Raw genomic sequence first — 16,963 nt, 5'->3', positions numbered from 1 at the left:
ACCCTGCTATCCCCTATTACATATAGGTTGACCAAGATAGAGGAATGTTTGGATAATTACAAATCTTTGCTGATGTCAAGGCTAGATGCATTAGAGGGACTCCACAGACATCTCAAGCGAGCATCTATGAATACAAACGCTAATCAGTGGAATGAGGTGGCAACATCAGACGTAGCAAACACACACGCCACTAGTGAGCTAACTATGGATTCAACACCTCCAATCTCTTTACCTAACCCTGCCAATGTAGCAAATTAAATTGTAGGCCTGCTACAGTGTCCAGTGTAAACAAAGATCTAGGGAACCAATCCAGCGAATTTGCACAATGCATAGTAAATAGCTCGGGTGATGGCAGAGAAACAACAGCCCTACCAAGGGACATTACTCGTAACATTTACCCCTCGTAACGACAAGTCGGTACATACAATGGGCCAGAATCTCAGAAAAGTATGGGACGCAGTATGGGACAATTGAACTCTCTAGCTCTTAATTTGCCACCAGGCACAACCCCTTTAGTTGTTGTACTGAAAATTGTTCCACCGCTGCGGGAGAACCAGTCCGAAACTACTGACCAGTTAATATGTAAAGTTTTGTACTGGTTAAACGATAGAATCAGGGAGACCTGACAGTGGGGGGAGGGAATTGACAAGTCTATGATCATGGCCAGACGAACATCGTGGATTGACCCTTCAAGAAAGGAAGAGTATGGTGACTGTATTGTAGCCAATTTTAATAATGTGTCCACACCAAGGTTTTTGCTGGTTAGCTTGTGTGGTGTATGGGGAAAATACATGGACGGGATGTCTATTGTACCTTTGGGGTACTTTTATAAACCAGGGCCTAACCATAGTTACGTTGTAAACCACTTTCAGATGAGTAGGCACCGCAAGGTACAATCAGAATTTAGTAATAGACCCCAAGAGGTTCCATTGTCCAATAGATTTGCCCCTCTCTCAGATTTAGATTTATGCAACAAACTACAACAAATTACTCCGAAACCAGTAGCCTCTCCTGTACCTTCTTTTTTAGCTGTTCCAACAGCAGATGATGGTCTCCATGATTTGGAGGTCAAGAGTCAGATTTTGCCCTCGCCCCAAACCTTTGTTGATCAAGGGAGCTTGCATAATCATGTAGTGTCCCTACTATCTTGGAATGTTGGATCAAGGCAGAGGCAACTCTTCTCTTTACTAAAAATTAGATCAATAGAGTTTTAGATAGGTTGCCTGCGGGGAGGGCTCCCTGTCCAGATTTTATCCTGACTGATCTTTACAAACACAATAGGTAAATCTGGACTGAATATATTTTTATCATCGTAAATGCTATCGCCAAAGGTGCGACAATATCAGACACCTGGCGAGGGTTCGAAATCATCCCTATATACAAAAAGGGAGACCGTGCTTGTCCCAGCAATTATAGGCCGATAAACCTAATCAATACCCTACCGAAAATTGCTGCGAGACTTGTCTTAGGTAGAGTCAATGAATTGGTTCAAAGGTTCAATGAATTGATTATCTACCTATCAAGTGGATTTTCGACCTCATGTAAGCACAATTTACCAGGTATTTAGGTTTACGATGGTTTACTGGTCCACAGTAATATTAGCTGGGGGAACATTATACGCAGCATTTGTTGATTTAAAATCAGCATTTGATTTAGTACCTCGCTCTAAGCTGTGGGACTCATTAAAGGAGGCTCGGATGCCCTCACAAATCCGTGGCTTTATCTTTAAGTTGCACGAGGAAAATTACGCTAAAGTAAGATGGGGGCAGCAGGGGGAACTGACAGATGCTTTCCCAGTGAGCAAGGGTGTGCGCCAAGGGTGTGTCCTCGCTCTTAACCTTTTTTCTCTATTTATTAATAGAGTCATTGCTTATTACTCTAATTACCCAACAGATGCTCCATCTCTTACCTGAACAAGGGTTCCATTGTTAATGTTTGCGGATGATACGTTAATTTTATCTAAAACCCAGTCTGGTCTGCAGCGGGCCCTTGACCAATTTTTAGTTTTTTGCAACAACCATGAGCTGGCAGTGAATGTCGACAAAACCAAGTACATGGTATTGGAAAGACATACATTTGTTAAAGGCAGAGTAGTTGTGGATAATGTATCCTTAGAGCAAACAGATACTTTTACTTATTTAGGGGTAGCTATGGGTGGGAAGATGAATTGGGCCCCCCAACTTGATCTTTTAGTCCTTAGGCACAACCAGCTAGCTGGAGCCCTACTAAAGGAACATAGGCTGTCTTACACGAAACCTATAGGGCCCGCTACAGCAATTTATAATGGGAAAATTAGATCTTCCATAACCTATGGCGCAGAACTATGGGGGTTCGAAAACATATCTCCCTTAGTTCATGCGCAAAATAAGTTCCTACGTTTCCTGACTACCCTCACCCAATCAACCCCAATCAAACAATTACTCTTAGACTTAAGTTGCACCTCCATTGATGAAGTAGTAGGTTTTAGACCCTTAGCCTACTGGAGGAGACTGTGGACTACTGCAGAACTGGCACCATATGCTAATGCTATGTTGGATGTCAGAAATGCAGAAACAGCCTCAAAAATTAAATGGTTCCAGAAGATTAAGTATACCTTGTTTGAAATGGGCCTCAGTTATTTGTGGGATGACCCAGTAGCGAATGTATTTGCTAGCAAAAATGATTATAAAGAGCAGTACCTGGGCACACGTCATAGGTGGCTTAAGCCACTGTGTGCAAACCTTGGTACGAGATCCTGTATAACAGCCATGCATATATTAGCAACGAATACCCGCCCAGATATAGTGATTGCTATTGCAAAATTTTTGAGCTGGGCATGGGTACTGAGGATAAAAAAATTGATGATTGCTGAGGAACAGGATTTAGCCCTTGATATGATAACGTAAATAATATATTTAATAGGGTAATTGCACAGAGTTTGTTTTTTATTGCATTTTATTCCTATAGTTCTTGCAAATATTCGAAAACGTTGGTACCAAATGTTGTATGAATTAACTGTTTTTATGTTGCCAATTTTTATTAGTGACCTTTTTATGTATGTTCTGTGTGTTTGTGTCTTTTATGATTATAAACTATTGAATAAAGACTAATGAATTGAATTGAAGTGATTATTAGTGCAATATCAGAGATGTGATGTTGTAGTTGTGCATTGTCATCTCACAGTTTACAGCTATGACACATGCGAATGGCTAATTTCTACACACAAGCGGCACCAGTTGTGTCCTCTAAGTTGTGAAAGTGATGCAGTTTGTCCCACATTGTAGTCAATGTTGAGTAACTCAGATTGATGTGTGTGCGCCTCTCATTGTAGTAAAGTCACCCCATGAGCTTTGGAATTACTGCCCCATACCCCTTTCAGGCAGTGGGCCTTTCACTCACGTCCCTTTACAATGGTGAGATGTTGCAAGCAGGGGTAAATATGGGTCTTGATCAGAGTTGGGACACTTGTGCATTGCTTGTCAGCTGAGGGCTTGTTTACATCAGGGGTTGTATGTACACAAGGAAGTGTCAGAGTGTGACCTGCTCCTTTAAGGATGAAATACTCACTCAGGCACTTCAGTGTTGTGGCCTGCACCATGTTTATTTGTTTGGGTGGCAGGCATGCCATTCATCACGCACTATCACTTGCTTTGTCAGTGTGGATCACAGACAGCCAGCTTTGCTGGGTACTGCACATGTACATACGTTTGGTGCGAGAATAGTCATGTGTGAGGAGGGCCCCCTTTATGCACCTTTGCAACAAAGGACTATTTACTGTTTCTATGTGTGCTGCACAATGCAGTACACATGTGCATCCAGCTAGCTTAGGCTATTGTGTTTTCTCTTGTGTGCATGGCGTCAGTCAAGTTTTTTCTTGCATGCATTGCTTACTGCCCTCCTGTGGGCCAACCTGTTGTGAGTATGGTGCATGTTGAGTTTCCATTGTTTATGCTGGCTGTACAGACAGTGTCAACACCCATTACACTCACGTGTGGTGTATGAGTGGGCCTGGATTTGATGTATGTGGTTTGACTAAGGTGTATGAGTAGTGCTCAGGCCCTGTCTCCACCCCCCTCCCAACAGATACCAATGGCAGGGTGATGTGTGTTTGTGTTATTGCCACGCAGATGGTCATATGGATGATACATGCTGTAATGGTTCCGAATATTTTATGCCTTTTTTTGTGTGAATGATAAGGACCATGACTGCATACTTTTTCACTGATACTGTTGCCTTACCAAACTGATAGGTTTACATGCACATAATGGTGTCATTATGGGCAAATCACACCAGGACTGATGTGGAATGCAGGTTTCTGTATGGCAGATGTATACGCTTGATAGTGGAGGAGTGCTATTTGACCTAAGGGGTGATGGTGCCATTTAGCTACTTGTCATTATTTGGTGCTACTTTGCTATCCTTGCTTGTTGTCATTCTTACGTTGTCATATATCTATACAGTGACATGCATTGTCCATGCACTTTAGTGTTGTAGGCATATCCCCCTGCTCATTGTATTACATCACATTTTGACTCGAGTCTGCTGATTGTGTGCATTGTGGGACATGCACCTTTTAGGCAGTAGGCTACATGATCACTTTGTTGTGACAATGCATGTGTTTATGGTATGCAGAATCACTAGATGCTTTCTCCCTTGGTGTACACAGGATTGCATCTCCTGTATGAGCAAGTGGGAACATTAACTGGAGATGCAGCAGGATGTCTACATGGCCCCCTTGCGTCAACACCACGCATATACGACTGGTCTGCACCAGACCGCATCTCTCTGATGCAAAAATGAGGATGCAGTGTGTATGTGACTGATAATGTACATGAGTGGTCATGCGTCCAGCAATGTCAGCACATATACACCATTGTGCGCATATGTCTGGGTTGTGTGCAAGGTTGTGTATGTGAAGTAGTATCACTCTTGATGTACAAGCACAACCTTGCACACAACTCAGACATACGGGAACATGCATATGTGTGGTATTGAGGCAAGGGGGCAATTTAGACACCCTGCTGCATCTCCAATCTATGTGGCCCTTTGCTCTTTCATGTAGCCCTTATTATTTGATCTGAGATGGTACTCGGGCTGTGTTTGGATTACATTTCTGTGCACATTTCCAGGTCTGTGAGCCCACCAATATGTGTCTTGCAATGTATTGGTTGAGTAGAGTGATTTGTGTCTATTCCACCAGGGCCAAGGGTATCCCGGACATGATCCACAGTCATTGTGGGTGTTCAATGTGATATATTTAATTGTGCATGGGTGCCATTGGGCCCATCTCCCCCGTCCCCCCAGTCCCTGGTTGTTACTCACCCTGTTGGTGTTGTGTCTGGTCATGTTGAGCAGTATCCTGTCCCCGAACTCCAACCCTGTATCCTTGCTGATGACTTGGGACACCTGTTCCTCCAACACATCCAGCTCCTCCTGTGGTGCTGGACTCACACCTCCAGTCTGAATTGCTGCTTTCAGATTGGCTGCAAGTTTCTGCTTGGTCTTGCGCTTAGCATCATGCCAGCGCTTCTCGCAGTCGTCCACTGTCCTCCTCACCTCTCCGACAGCATTCACCTTGTATGCGATGGACTGCCAAATTGCATTTTCTGTGCCCAATGACACTGTGGAGCTGACAAAAGTTGTTGTTGGTTTCAGCCACGGTCCGTGGATGGAGCTCGCAGTGCATCGCATTTTGCGAGGCAAGGCGCGCTACGAAATTCGTTTTATTAATTAAATTGTTAACTTACCTGCAATTATCCATATGCCGGTTTTTAGCAACCTCCACCCTGCCCCTCCCCCTCCCCGCCTTCCTGCCCCACCGTAACTCCCTCCACGGGCCGCGGCTAGTTGGTTTTCTGTCACATCCGCAATCAAGACCTGGTTTTCCTGCGGAGTGAATCGGGTCTTCATCTTCTCATTGCCCTTCCCCTGGGTCTCTGGCTGGTCCTCCTGGGTGTTTGGGGGATTTTGGTTGGCTTCTATACTGGGTCCAACTTCCACCATAGTTCTTCTCAATTGTTTCTTTATGTTTTTTATTTTTTTGTCTGTGGGCTGCTTAGCGGGCATTTTATAGTGGATTTTCACACCTAACGTGAAAAAGGTGCGCTGACGCTAATTAGCGTGCCGTTGCTGGTTGCTATTTGGCCCATTGCCACTTTTTTCATGTCAGTGTGACAATTTTTATCGCCGTACATTTCACCCGGTAGGGGTAGCTATCGCCTGTTTGTGGCGTGTTATGAATACGCCGGTAACAAGGCGATAGTTTCTAGCTGTACATGGCAATAGGAAAACGCACGCTAACTGAGGTTAGCAATAGTTTTCCCCATTTGTTGAGTATATCCCCCTCAATGTTTTTATATGCACAATGAGATTAAGTGATTTGTTCAAAGCCACTGGATGTTAAGCCGATGCTGAGGCTCAAAGCGGGTTCCCCAGTTCCAAAGTCAGCAGCTCTGGTTCTTATGCCACATCCTCTCCTTTCTCGAGTCCGCTGTCTCTCACAGATCAGGCCACATTTTGTTTTCTGGTGTCAGGAATATTACGTGTATTTCCAGTTGTTCTTAATTCCACTCTCTTGATCTTATATGCATAGGTAATATCCACAGCACTGGATCCACGTGTCGGTCCCCTCATACTGCGAGTATATAATCTATATGAAGGAGAGTTTTGTTAGGGAAATGTTCTTTGCTGTTCAAAGATAAAGAAAATCAAAGGCCATTAACATAAAGTGAAGTAATTGTCTAGCCCTTATCGGTTACCCAGTGAGCAGTATAATCTACCTGTGCACATCATTCAATTAAGGTTTTCTACTCCGATAGCCGGAAAGTTACGTGGATTGCTCTCCTGTGCACATCATTCAATTAAGGCCTTTTCTCTGATAGCCAGAAGTTACGTTGACAGCTCTCCTGTGCACTTTGTATTGTACTGTAATTGCATTTATAGAGTGCTTACTACCCATGACGAGGCATCAAAGCGCTTTTTCGTCGAGCAGCGCGCTATGGGATGAATGAGAGATGGAGGTAGAAGATATATTGATAGAGGTATAGGGTGAGAAATAAGGTAGTGCTTTGGATATGCTGAATTAGAAGAAAAGTAATAAATATGTCGATCTATAAGTACATGGAAGGTATATAGATGCTTAAAGGAAGGTAGTGTATGTAGATTAAAGATCCATTAAATAAACTCCAGCTTTTCAAGTGTTGTTGTACTTTAAATGAATGTTATCTATTTACTTTTGTAATGCAATAGTAAAGCAATTCTAGATAAATTGTTATGATAAAAGATTTACCTACTTATGCAGTCACTTATATACACTTTAAAAACATCAACTGTTAGTAATATGTACATTTGTTAAGCAGAAATAACAAATATCTGTATTTCTAAAAACATAATTATTATACACATTTGTACAAAGCAATACACATATATAGGTGAAATGACTAGGAGTACAGTGGTTGATGGTGGAAAAAGTAGTTTATTCAGTCAACAACCCCAGGAGCATTCAAGGACCAACTTCACTGGAAACTCTGCATCTCTGGTCTGCTCCCTGGATTCCACACTCTGGAATCCAGTGAGCACAGAGGCCATGAGACAGTGACATCATTGCTAGGATACAACATATCTCCCTTTCTATAAAATAACAAAATAAACGACAAAAACAAAAACAAAATAAAACTAAAAGAGAACAGATATAAATTGATACAAAGTGGATTTCATAAAGATACTCATAAGAAATACCCAATCAAGGACAGATGTAATCCTTCATCCAAACTGGTTTACACTTAGGCCTAGTAGATAAAGACACAGAAATGGGTACATCATCTCTTCTCTCAACAGATGTTTTTGGAGAATTGTCTACCAGACCATTCATTTGTTTGCATTCTAGATCATTACATCTTGTGATACTTCTCACATTCCATTGTTTACCATCATCTAATTTCACTATATTGCCAGTCACAAGAATAATTTGTTTAGGCTTAGACCATTTAGAGGAACCAGGTTTCCGATTACCCATTAATTGTGAGCGAACCCAGTCACCAACCTTAAGTGTTTTAGCATTATAACTGATCTTAGAATTGTGATTTTGAACATATTTGTCCTGATATTGTCGAACTTTAAGTGCTAGGTTCTTATCATCAGTCACTTTAGAAACATTTCTAGACATCCACACAGGTTTGACCTTAGATCCAGCCACACGCCCTTTTAATAAGGAGAACGGAGATATTCCCGTAGCTGTATGAGGAGTGTTTCTATAACACCACAACATCTCCTTGACAGCATCCTTACAGTCATCATTATTGTTGCTGGCAAGTTGGATGCATTCCTTCAACACTCGGTTGAATCTTTCTATCAAACCATTTTCTCTTGGATTGTATACAGAGGTGGTAATGTGTTTTACTCCAACCTTATTAAGATAAGCGGAAAATTCCTCAGCTATAAATTGCGGGCCATTATCTGATAAGATGGCGCTAGGATACCCTTCTCTACGAAAAATACCTTCACAAAATTCAACAATATTGGAGGCCTTAATATCCCTAACAAAAGCTACTTCAGGCCATTTAGAGTGAAAATCCATCAAGACAATAGCAAACTTATTTTCAATACCTTTGACATGAAATGGACCACAAATGTCAATAGCAACTTTATCCCAAGGCTTTTCAGGAAAGGGAGTTGCCGAAATGGTAGTTTCTTGGGATTTGTGAGACTTGTCACTAGACATACATGCTAAGCAATTTCTAACGCACCTGTCTATATCCTTGTCCATTCCAGCCCACCAAAAATCATTCCTGGCTCTCTTCTTCATGCTAGTCATTCCGCTGTGTCCTTCATGTAATAAATTCAATAATTTGTTACGCAAAACTGCAGGAACGACTAATCTATCACCCCTCCTAAGAATACCATCATAAAAAGATAATTCCGGCCAAACCATCTTGTAGTCAGCCAAAATAGACTTGTCCAAGGATGACAGATCTACACCAACATGTAAGTTGTTAATGATTTGTTGAAGCAAAGTGTCATCAGTCACAGCTTGAATCCATTCTTGTTCACTGATTGCACAATTACAAGATTCCTCGATACTGGCAACTAACCACTCATCATTATCCTCAGATGTATCATTCTTGTCACACGGCAAAGGAAGACGTGATAAACAGTCTGCATTTATATTTTTATGACCTGGAACATAATTTATTTGAAAATGATATCCCTGTAATCTATATAGCCATTTTGCTATTCTAGGAGTGGCTCTTGAAGCACCTTTTGTTGTGAAAATGTCAATAAGAGGTCGGTGATCTGTTCTTAGTTCAAAAGAAGTTCCCCAAATAAAAGTTTTGAAATGGTCTACACCCCACCAACATGCTAAAGCCTCCTTTTCAATTACTGAATACGAAGGTTCAGCACCCTTAAGTGTGCGAGACGCAAATGCTATAATCCGTTCAGCTCCATTGTGCTTTTGCATAAGAACAGCACCTAAACCATAAGCACTGGAGTCCACAACAATTATAGAGACATGATCAGGATCATAAGGTTTAAGAGCTACGGCTTTTGTGATATCTTTTTTTTTTTTTAATTTTTAAAACCTTTATTGTAGTAAAGCACACAGCTGTTCAGCCTAACATCCCGGAGGCAAGGCAGCATGGTATCAGAAGAAGTAGCGTGCAAAGCGATTCATATCAGGACAATGCAGGTTGTTTTTTATTTTATATACAAACAGAAACCTAAACAGAGGCGCCCGAGGGCGCAAAAGAAAGGCAATGGAAAAGGAGAAATGCCTATGAGTCAGTAGGAGGCGTCAGAGGCCAGGTAAGATTTTAGAAAAGAACGGAAGTAGGATGTAGAAAAAGGGGGGGGGGGGGAGGAAGGAACAGGAGAATTACAACACGAGTAGCATAGCTGGTGTCATCGGCTACAGTGACAGGTTTTCGTCGCGGGGAATCGGCTCCGGTGGCAGGCACAAGTCACCTCTGTAAGCATTCCATGCCCCCCACACCCTATTCCATGTCTGAGGTCGCCCCCTGGCAGTATACACAGTCTTCTCACGCAGCATACACCAGTCCATGTTGGCCTTCCATTGCACCACCAGGGGGGCCGCGTTGGATCCCCATTTCTGCGCTATATCCCTCTTAGCGATCATGTTGCCCAGTGTAGCCCAACGAGTCTGCGCCGTGTTGTAGTCATTCGGCTCCCAGACATTGAGGAGGCACCTACGCGCCTCTGCAGCCAACTCAACTCCAGTCACCTCCCTCATCACTCGGTGTACTCTCTCCCAATAAGGGGCAATAACGGGGCACTCCCATAGTATATGCATAAAAGTAGCAAGGGCTCCGCAGCCACGACGACAAAAGCCATCAGGCGAGAAGCCCATACGCACAAGCCGGGGGCCGGTGACGTACACCCGGTGGAGGATTTTAAACTGCACCAGCCGCAGACGCGAGGAGATGGCGACCTCCTTAGGGGAGGACACAGCACTCTGCCAGTCCTCGTCATCCAGTTCCAGGCCATCGGCTACCCACTGGTCTCGCAGGCGCTGGAGGAGGTCAATTCTAACATTAATCAGCTTCTTGTAGGACAGAGAGATGGCGCTATCTGGCATATGCCCGTCCAGGACTCTGTCCTCCAAGGGGGAGCTCTCGGGGATTTCGCCCTCCTCCGGTCTGGCGGCAGTGATTGCGTGCTTAAGTTGGGCATGACGGAAAAACTCCGTTCCACCCAGTCGGTACTCCGCCTGTAATTGCGGAAAAGTCTTGACTTCCCCTCTGGCCAGCATGTCTTCCACCCTCGAAATACCTATGAGGTCCCATTTGTCGAAACCCTTGGTATGCCAGAGCTTGCCTAAGATATCTGAATCATATAGAGGGGTGAATTTCGTCAGTCTGCCCTGCCAGCCCTGTATCTTATTGATCGTTCGCCACGTGTGGACCGCCGCCTTGGTCGGGCCTGTGAGGCGCCGATCGAAGGATCTAGAATATAGGGCGCGGTAGTAATTGCCTCCGTGCAAGAGCCACCTATCCATAGCATAGCCCGGGCTATCCACAGGACCATAAAGGCCATGGTTAATAGCGGTAAGTTGAGAGGCCCAGTAGTACCTCCGCACATCTGGTAACGCAATGCCCCCGTCATACCACGGCATCGTAAGCTTCTGGACAGCGACACGGGGCCGACCATCCCAAAGCAGGGCACGCTGCAGGCTCTCAACCTCCCTAAAATAACGAGCCGGAACAAGGTCCTGAGTGTTCTGCAAGGCATATAAAAACCTGGGCAGGGACATCATTTTAAATAATGCCGCCCGGCCCAGGAGAGAGAGAGGGAGCTTGCGCCAACTCTCAACATCCCTCCGCAATCGATGGAGCGGCGGGAGCAAGTTGTGGTCATACCTCGCCTTAGGATTATTCGATATATAGATCCCTAGGTACTTGAAGCCTTGCCCGGCCAGTTGTATGTTGCAACCTCTGGGGAGGCGCGGCATGTCACCCTTGAGGATGTAAAGGGAGGATTTAGCCCAATTAATAATCAGGCCAGAATAGCGCCCAAACAACCTGAGCACATCACACGCCACAATAAGCGACTTACAGGGGGAGGTGAGGTAAAGCAGGATGTCGTCCGCATACAGGGAGACCCTGTCCTCGAAGCCCGGGGACCAGGAGATCCCACGCAAGTCAGGGTGCGAGCGTAGCATTGCCACGAGTGGCTCCAGGGCCAACGCAAACAGGAGTGGAGACAAGGGGCAACCCTGTCTGGTGCCGCGGTGGAGCGCAAAAGGAGCAGACATGCGGCCATTAACCGTGACAGCAGCCAGAGGGCAAGCATAAAGAAGTTGCACCCAGCCCAGGAAGCCCGGTCCAAACCCAAGCTTTGTCAGCACCGCCCATAAGTAGCTCCACTCTAGGGAATCAAAGGCCATCGTGGCATCAAGGGAGGCAAGCACCGCCGGTTCCGTAAGGGCGTGAGCTCTGGCCATGACCCCGTGCAGGCGTCTCAGGTTGAGGGCAGTGTTGCAGCGGGGAATAAAACCGGATTGGTCCGGGTGCACCAAGTCGCTAATTACCCCGACCAGCCGATTTGCCAGTAGTTTAGCCAGGATCTTGGGCTCCGCGTTGAGGAGAGAAATGGGGCGGTAGGATCTACAAACATCCCGCGGTTTGCCTTCCTTATGGATGACCACTATGGTGGCCAGCCGCTGGTCCAAGGGAAGGACACCCACCTCACGGGCCCGTAGGAACATATCCCTCAAATAAGGAGAGATCACATCCGGCCGGATCTTGTACAGTTCAACCGGTATACCATTGGGGCCGGTAGCTTTACCCGCTCGCAGGGCGCGGATCGCCAAAGCAATCTCGTCCGCGGTGATATCCCGGTCCATATCGACACTTTCCTCTTCCGAAAGACTAGGTAGGTCAATCGCCGAGAGAAACTCAGCTGAATCGGCCTCGGAACGATCCGAGCCGGCTGTATAAACACCCCGAAAATAGTCCGCAAAAGACTCGGCAATGGCACTCGGATCTGTAACCACCACTCCGTCCTCGCCCAGGATCTCCGGGACCACCCGGCTTGCCATCTCCCGCCTGTCCAACCAGGCCAGCAGTTTACCGGCCTTATCACCGACGTCATAAATGCGGCCCTGCTGCTCCTTGGCCAAAACCAGGGCAGCATTCGTAGCGAGATCACGATACTCCGACTGTTTCAGGGAGAGTTTGTGTAGGAGAGAAGGGTCAGGCTCAGGCCCCAAACGGGACTCGAGATCCAAGACGTCTTCTTCCACATGCAGAAGGTCGGCATCACGAGCTCGCCTGGCCTCCGCAATGAGAGCTAGGGCTTCACCCCGCAACACAGTCTTGAAAGCCTCCCACAGGGTGACCGCAGAGCCAACGGAGCCCACATTTTCAGTGAAATATAGGTCGATGGCCTTAGCCAGGAGCGCTCGCGTTTTATGGTTGCGGAAGTACCAAGGATTTACCGCTGCCGGACGGCTGGACAGGACGACACCGAAATCAAAGGAGACCCACAACGGCGAGTGATCGGAGACGCCCCTTGCCAGAAAACGGGCCTCGGAGATGGCAGGCGACTGCGCCGCCAGGGTGAGAACATAATCTATGCGGGACAGGCTCCCATGGGCACCGGAGAGAAACGAAAACTGGAGGAGCGCAGGATGCAGTAGCCGCCAACAATCCACCAAACCCATAGAGTCAAGGAAGGTCGGCAGCCACAGTTGGGAGCCCGGTAGGTCCCTCGGTGGCTGGCGATCAAGGGTGCCGGAGCAGACTGAGTTGAAATCGCCCCCTAGGATCAATAAGCCCGAAGGCAGGGACAAAATGGCGCTACCAAGGTCATGGAAGGTGCTAGATTGGAGGCCTGGGGGAACATAAACCGAAAGCAGCGCCAGGGAACGCCCCTCCCATCTTCGCGCCACAGCTGCGTAGCGTCCTCTGTCATCAAGTAGTGTGACGTCTATTTCAAGAGGAAGGGACGCACGCACAAGGATGCCCGCCCCCCGGGAACCCGAGGAGAACCCAGAGTGGGCAACCATTTTGTAACCCTTACGATTTAGAGCCCTACAGGAGTTTCCCACTAAGTGCGTCTCTTGCAAAAGCACAACATCAGGCATGTGCCTCTTTATCAGTTGAATTACCACCCCTCTCTTAACTCGGTCACCTAGTCCATTGACATTCCAGCTAAGCACTTTCAATTTCCTACCCCCCATCGTCCGGCAACCCACCCCACCCGACTCCCACCAGCTCAATTATCAATTGCACAGTTAAACACACAGTCCATTGCCTCAAGAAAGAGAAAGAGATAGAACAAACAAACAATAAAACTTGCATAGTTGCACCCCCCACCCTGCACCCCTGCATATGACTAAAAAGCCCCCCCAACCAGCAGTGTGCCTGTCGCCCCATAACTACTCTACAAGAAGACACCAAGAGGAGTAAGGAATCTCCGCGAACACCCCCCGCCACCCTCCATGTACTGACAGGAAAGGTAATACGGCATCTGAAAGCTACATTCGATAGTCAATTGAGGCAAATATTACAGACGAGGAATCACCCATTATAGAGCCAAGTCTCATAGGTCCGGGCCGCCAGCAGCGCCACTGTCATGGTCCTCCTGTGCATCTCGGCGCGTCGATAGAGTGTCCAGCCAGTCACTTACGTTGTCAGCAAAATCAAAGAAAAGGGCACGACCCTCGTGCTCGATCCGGAGCCCGGCAGGGAACATCATGGAATACTTGAATCCCAAGTCCCGCAATCTTCGCTTCACCCCTGCGTAGCACTGGCGCTGTCGCTGAACCGTCCTGGTGAAGTCCGGATAGAAATGGACATCGGCATTCTGGAATTTGAGCGGTCCATGTCGTCTGGAAGCCTGGAGGACCGCGTCTCTGTCGCGGTAGTTGAGCAGCCGGGCTACGATGGGTCTGGGTGCCACGCCCGACTTCGGCGGGCCACCCGGCACTCGGTGGGCTCGCTCCACCGAGAAAAAGTTGCTGAGGCCAGGCGGCGCCAGATGAGTCTTGATCAGGTCTTCCACGAGGAGGTCCGTCGCCGCCTCCTCCGAGCCCTCCGGTACACCGACAATGCGGACGTTCTGCCGCCTGGCACGGCTCTCAAAGTCATCCAGCCGCCTTGTAAATTGTTCCGCCGACCTCTGCAGGTTCCGGACTTCAGTTTGTAAGTCCGAGACGTCTCCCGTCAGACTGGACGTCTTGATGTCCAAGTTCTTAACTCGATCATTAGTTTTACCCAGGTCGGCTCTAATGAGAGTCAGATCAACGGCCATGCCATCCACCTTATGCGTAAGGACTTCATGCTGTTGCTGCATATCAGCCCGGAAACTTGTAATGGCCCCAAAAATGTCGCTCAAAGTGGGCTCAGAGCCGTCCGGCGAGCCCGAGTGCAGGGTGTTCTTGGCAGAGGGCCCAGTAACAGGCGGCGTCTTTGGTTGGGTATAGCGCTCAATCCTGTTCTGTTGTTGTTGTGATTTGCCGCGGACGCCTTTGTTCGATGTCTTATCGGGGTCCCCTTTGCCCGCCATATTTGGTCCAAGAGAACAAAGGGCTATGCCAGGCAAGTCCGAGCCCAGGGAGCCGGAGATTTGTCCGGGACAGATCGTAGGATGCCGTCCCAGGGTCGTTCCGCTGTCCAGTACACCTCGCCGCTGGCAAAGGCAGGCAGGCACTCCGCAGATCGGCAGTGCGTAGTGGCGGAGTCCGGAGAGACAATGGCACTGGACTGGCACGGAGTCCCACTCGACGTAGCTCAGCGTAGGAGACACCGATTCGGGATCTGAAAACGGTTCTCGCCTCAGTGGACCATCAGCAACATGTATCCACCCACGTGGATCAGGATTACGGGCAGGATGGTTGCGGAGGATCGGAAGGTCCGCGGAGCTCCGAGCTTACGCGGCCATCTTGGTTGCCCGCGAATCTCCTCCCCCTGTGATATCTTTTTTGATGTTTTCAAAAGCTTGTTGACACAAGGTTGACCATGCAAAAGAAACGCCTTTTTTCATTAGCAATCTTAAATTATACACTTTGTCAGCAAAGTTTGGGACAAATTTAGAGTAGTACTCTGCAAGTCCCAAAAATGATCGTAACTGATCTTTATTAATGGGATGGGGTGCATTTTCAATGGCTTCCAATAGTTTCATTTTAGGTTTAACCCCTTCACTGGAAATGGTATGACCAAGATAATCAATTTCTTTCACTCCAAACTTGCATTTCTCACCACATACAGTTAGACCAGCATCTTGTAATTTCTGCAGTACATTGTGTACTGCTTGGTCGTGAGAAGGTATGTCTTTCCCCCAAATAAGAACATCGTCTTGAAAAATTCTCACATTCAATTCACCCTTCAAAATACATATCTATAGAACAAATAAATGCTTATATACAGAGGGATATGCTGTATATACAGTATATTTCTTTTTGTGTATTGTAATTACGTGGGGAAGAGCCAACTCTTGAGTAGTCTTTTGAAGATAAGGACCTCATTCAGTTAAGGCTTTTTCTCCGGAAGTTACGATGATGGAAGTTGCCATTTTCTGTGACTTATCCAAATTGGAGTAAGGTCTGCACGTGTGTGAGTCTTATGCATGGCACAGTTCATGCCAAACTGACACCAACTAATCAAATCTAAAAAGAGCAGTCAATGCCTTTTGATAGTGTGCACAATATAAATGTAGTTAGTTACTCAGTTCCTGAGAGTGTTTAAGCCAGGAGTGGATTCATAACAAGCAGCTGAGGACTAAATAATTTTATGGGCGATGAGGGGGTAATGTGTCTTCTACCGAATCCTGGTAACTGAAATTCAGGAAAGGATCAGTAGAAGAGCTGAGAGTCTGCCACTATAACACACAGTAGAATATGACACAACAGTGCACACCATGATGCAGCACAATTCACACTGGGAAGAATGTGGCTGTTCCAAGCTCAACACATTGAAAGACACTCAGTCTGTAGGTTAAAAAATAATTGATGTTGGGCTCTAATTACAACTTAATATGCCTGTGATCCAAAGCTCGTGCTCAGTTTTAGGTCTGGCATTAGCAGACTTCTTTTGATTTGACTAAAATCATACATAATATGTAATGGTTTTCCGGTTGCCCTATTTACCCATTGGTCTGTTATTGTGTCATTCATATTTTTCTTCTGCCATCTTCATCATACAGCATGGGGCATGAATTCAGCCCTCTTCAGCCATCCGCTAGCTTCAATGAGAGTGATGGTATTCTGCCCGTTCACAGGAGCACATTTACATACAAAGTAGCCCCCTTAAGTGCCAAAGAGCCCATTACAGCAATATGTGCTTTTTGAGACCAAAAAGCATATTTTCGTTTTTAGCCCATGTTTATCCAGACTAATGAGTGGTCAACAGCTTCCACAACATTAAAGTTCTGCAAAAAACATGATAAAATAGAACAAGTATTGACAAAGCCAAAAGGTTGGTCGTCAATGCCTGACCTATTGTCTTTGCTAGTGCTTGTTTGATATACA

Source organism: Lissotriton vulgaris, chromosome 2_1 (assembly GCF_964263255.1).
Source record: "Lissotriton vulgaris chromosome 2_1, aLisVul1.2, whole genome shotgun sequence".
NCBI lineage: Eukaryota > Metazoa > Chordata > Amphibia > Caudata > Salamandridae > Lissotriton > Lissotriton vulgaris.
The sequence above is the reverse complement of the archived record's forward strand: the minus strand, read 5'-3'. Positions refer to the sequence as shown.